The sequence below is a fragment of the Drosophila elegans genome, unplaced genomic scaffold, assembly GCF_018152505.1.
Source record: "Drosophila elegans isolate 14027-0461.03 unplaced genomic scaffold, ASM1815250v1 contig_208, whole genome shotgun sequence".
NCBI classification, from domain to species: domain Eukaryota; kingdom Metazoa; phylum Arthropoda; class Insecta; order Diptera; family Drosophilidae; genus Drosophila; species Drosophila elegans.
Genome location: NW_024545578.1, coordinates 11110698 through 11115662, shown reverse-complemented (window position 1 = coordinate 11115662; position 4965 = coordinate 11110698). Strand labels below are relative to the sequence as shown.

The window sequence follows — 4965 nt, the reverse complement described above, 5'->3', positions numbered from 1 at the left end:
TGGCCTCAAGGAGCTGCAGCACGGAATTTGCATAAACATTGCAGATACATGCCGGCCAGATGAGATACACTTCGCCCCCGTCGCCCACTTGCCCACTTGTTATGACATTTTGATTATTTATTTAGACAAAAGAGTGGCTCGTTATGTGAATCGAGCTCGGACTTCCTCAGAATGGCCAGCGCAAATAGTTTGTTTTGCAAGAAACCCCTTGCATCTGCTGGAAGTGGAACTGAAACTGAAACCGAAACTGAAACTGGAATTATTATCAAATAAACAAGTGCTCGGGTAAACAGAGAAGCCGATTCGCAAAACTTTCAAGTGCTCTGTTGTTGTTTGGCCATACAAGCTGATAGCTCATGTGCGTCCTTATGCCAAATCTATGGCTGGCAACTTTGTCTGGACGTGAACCTGAATCTGGACCTGCCTTTGAGTTGGCCAAAAACCAAACGACTTGCCTCAAATGCAGCATAAGTAAATGTTGGCAAATAAATATGCATACATGCTCGTTCGGTTGGAGATTTCGATGGAGATGGAGATACTGATACCCACACACTATGCATTTTTCATAGCTCCCGGTGCGTCGTTCTACGTATTTATTGGGCAGACCAATTGCGGCCAGCATAAATCACTTAAAATTTGTGCCAAACATGTACGGCCAAAGCCACAGGATGCCTGGATTTGCATGGCAAAAGTCAGAGGCAAAAATGCTTATACGAGCTAAACAAGTTTAAATATTTATGCAAATCAACTACAAGTGAAACATTTTTAAACTTTAATGGCCATAAATGCCTTAAATGGTCGGAGCAAAACGTTTTGCAAATTAAAGAAAACTTTAAATAATAGAGGCTATTAAGAGGACGAAGAAGTGGACAGAATTGCTGGCCAATTTTAAGTAATTTTGTGTAGAATAAATTAAAAGATTCAAAAAGTAAACTAAAGCTAGATAAAGTTGATGCTCAAAAGAGTTTGATTTATTAAGCAATTGCGAAATGCAGATATACAGCTTGAGCAGAACAAATTTGTGCGTATCTTCAACAATTGTGCAATTTAACGTTTAGACACGAACATGAAACAAAACATTGCAGTAACTTTTGAAAATATAGAAAATTGCCACAATGTATATGCGTTCATAAATCCAGTAATAAAATTTTAAGAAAATAAAAACGAGCTTTAATGAAGCCAGGCAAATGTTCTTCGCAATCTGCCTGAAAATCCCCAGACAAAACAGTTTGATTTAAAAAGTAGTTTATTTGTGCCGAAATAAAACGTGGATTTAAACCCCTCCGATCCGAGTTTGGGTAGTGAAATGACAGAGCGCCTCGAGGCGCATATGCAAAATGAAAACTTTGCCGCTGCCGCAGGCCACTCAGCCAACTGCAGATCCGAGACCAATGTGTCGTATGCGCAACGTTCAACTTGGCCAGGCGTAAATGGATATGGATGCATCTTGGCAGCAGGCGGCAGCAGCAGGCAACAGCATAAGTGCCACATACTCATACACACACACATACTCACATACTGACACACACACACAGAGACGCTCAAACAAAACATGATAACAATTAAAACTTTGTACACTTGGCGTATTTACATTATTCATTCGGTGTTGGATTCTCTTGTCACATTTCGTACCACTTCTCCTGCACTCATTTTTTTGTGCTCCTCCTTTTGTTGCAAGCCACATTCATCTGCAGACATTTACCAACATGTGTCCATGGATCCGCAGCCAACAGCGATGGTAAAGTTATCGGCCATCTCCACAGAACCCAAAAATTTACATTAGTATCATAAATATAGTACACATACCGTTTAAGACATATTTATCAATAGGGAAATTCAGGAATTACCAAACGCAATCAGTTCCCAATTCACCAAAAAAAAAACAGATATATATTAATTAACTAAAATATATTTTTAAAAACTTCCGAAAACCTCAATTATATTTTTGTTTTATTGAAATTGTTTATGTTTAAAACAGAATAAATTAAACAGAGAATTAACAAGTTGATCAATAACAACAAAAGTTAAATAAACAATTTAAGTTTGTATAAATTTTTTAAATTCTATTTAAATTTAAATATTTAAAGCAGATATTTAAAGCAGATATAAATTTAATTTCTTTAAGTACAAACTCATAACTCAATTGGCATAATAACAATCTGAAATATATATTATTATTTGTTGAACGGAATTAAAAAAAGAAAATAATGGAATTCCATTTATATAAAAAAATACCCCATCACTGCTGGCAATTTGCATTTGCTAGTTCTATTTTTTTTGGCCACTTGAATGATGCCAAGCCATCAAGGAAGTGTGTAATCCACTGCTTAAAAAATAGTGGAAAACGAGGGAGAAAGAGGACGGGAAAGGGCGAATCGCGAGACAGAGACAGCATGTTAAGCACTTAATGACATTTTAAAATAAATGTTAAATTTATGACAAAACGTAATTACCGCCCAGACCGAGCCTTGGACTCCAGGGCCCCAGCTACAGGTTCGCGCCGCATGAAATATGAAACCATAATTACTTTAATTAAGCAAATATTTTGTGCCCGCAATTCTTTTCATTATTTGGGCGAGAAGAGACGCGAGGCATTGATTGAGCGTATTTATTAAATGGCTATTATTGCTCGCACATCGCGCGGCAATAAATTGATGCATTTTAATTATCGTTTAAAAGGCCGACCCACGTTGACTTCACCTCAGCACACCCTTTTCCCTGAGCCATCAAAATTAAAGGCCAGCGCTTGTGGGAAAAACCTTTTCGACTGGAAAAGACCAAAAAGTAAAGATTTTCTTACATAAACAAATATGGTTCTTCTGATGCTAAAATTTCTTTTAAGATTCTTTGATATTTATCTTCCTGCAACCTTTGCAAAAATGTTGTTTAGGTAACGTCTTAATATCTTCATAAAGTTTTGAAAATTTTCATAAAATGAAGAGCTACCTAAAACTTATTTAATCTGTTGAAAACTATAAAATAATGATGTATAATTAAAAATGTGGGAAGACGGTAAAAAAGTTTGATGGTGAAATTCGTTAAGACAAAACTACAAATAAATAAATAAAGTTCTGTGTTATATGGAGTAAAAATAAGTACACTCATAGAAAAAATCAAGAATTTCGATGTCAATTCAAGAACGAACGATGTCAAAAGTAGGGTAAATTCGAATTTTTTTGATTCAAGAACGAAAGGCTATATTCAAGAACGAATTATTCAATCCCGAAGTTCTACATTTGAGAACGAACGACATCGGTCCAAGTACTCAAAAGTGCTTGAAGAAAGAGCGAAAGATATTAATTTGAGTACGAAAAATTCTTAATGCAAGTATGATAGTTTCTTAACCTAAATTTTTTTTAAAAATGTTTTTTTTTGTCTCTTTCTCTTTTTTTTCTTTTCTTTTTGACTCCATATGAAATTAGAATGAAAGAGAATACGATAAATTGATATGTAAAGGAAACAGAAAAGCAAACCTTATTTATTTTACTGCAAGTCGACCCAACCGGGATTCGAACCGAGGCCTTTGGATTCGTAGACGCATTAGCCGGTTGCGCCACACTGGCATCTCAATTTGCTGTGTATAAGAATTCGAAGCAATTTGTTTGCAATCAAATAGCTTTTATTTGCTATACTTTTGAGGTCAACTAGATAAAAATTTAAATAAAATTGAACGTTTGAAAAAAAATCATAAAAACCAAAAAAAAAAAAAAATTGATAACTTTGTCTGGGATTTGAGCTCGGGTTCTTAATAGCTTACCCAATGTTTGATGTTCCAAGACACTTACCTCCTAGGCCAATCATTTTAAGAACGAAACATTCTTGTTTTAAATTTATAGTTCTTGTTTTTTTGTTAAATTAATAGTTTTTAATAGAGTTTACTGTTTTTAATAATTCTGATATTATTTACAAACACTATAAGCAGGGATAAAGCGAAAAATATCGTTTTCTCTATGTTTTAAAAAAAACATTTTAAAATATTATTATCAAGTATGACCCGTACTTATTCTGTACACGTTCGTTCTAAAAATTTTAAGAATTATTCGGGCGATTTTCAAGAACGTTCGTGCTAAAATTATTCGTTCTACTTTTTTCTGGGTGTAAGTAAGTAAAGTAGTTTTTTAATTCAGCCGCTTTCATTATATTAGCTGAGTGTAATCAAACTTTTTAGCAATTCTGTGCACATTTTAAAACCATACTAATGACCCTATATTGGTTATATTATTTCTTACTTCTTCGTACTAAATATAACAGCTAAGGTAAAGCAGGTAAAGGGCAAAACATACGATATTGTAATGTTTTGTTTTGTATTAATGATTGCAAATTTAAAGAACATTATCTTCAAAGTTAAATGTTTTTCTGAAGATAACATACACTTGAACAAAAATGGCTTGTTAAATTATAGAGCAAACTTCCATACCTTTTAATATTTATATCGGACGGAATGTGAATCATGTTTCTTTACTCGAACAGACAGACCTACCTTACTGTTATTGGTCAGGTCATTGGTCTTGAAAAAGAAACCACAGATCATTGAGAAACCACAAATGCGAACGTTGTTGTTTATCAATTCATTTTATTTGTAAGCCAATAATATAATATTTCTATGCTATAACATTGTATTGAGTATATAATATGTAATTGCTGTGCAACGATGTCTGATCGAATTCGTAAGGCAACGGCATGACAGTCACTAAAACAATAAAACAAATACGTATTTATTTACACTGCTGCCACAAAAAGACTCGATTTTCGAAGATATGTGTCACTATATGTCCACTTACTTCTTCGGAATTTGGAAGTTTGTCATCTTTATTGGTACAATGGTAAATAATTAACAAGATAACACCGGCAATAAAAACGAATGAATTCACTGCAATTATTAATGCTTTACTGTTCGCGTATGTCATCATCTTAATTATTGTTTTTGGATAGAACCGATCACGGAAAATAGCGTTGTTCCGTCTC

General features: G+C 34.1%; 1 long non-coding RNA gene across 1 annotated transcript; it reads right to left on the bottom strand.

Annotated features, from left to right (window-relative positions):
* Positions 1-4556: 4556 nt before the first annotated feature.
* Positions 4557-4965, bottom strand: LOC108135562. The gene is made up of 2 exons (XR_001773915.2): positions 4782-4965; positions 4557-4690 (listed from the first exon to the last, which is right to left on the bottom strand). It is a non-coding gene; the product is annotated as an uncharacterized LOC108135562 (long non-coding RNA).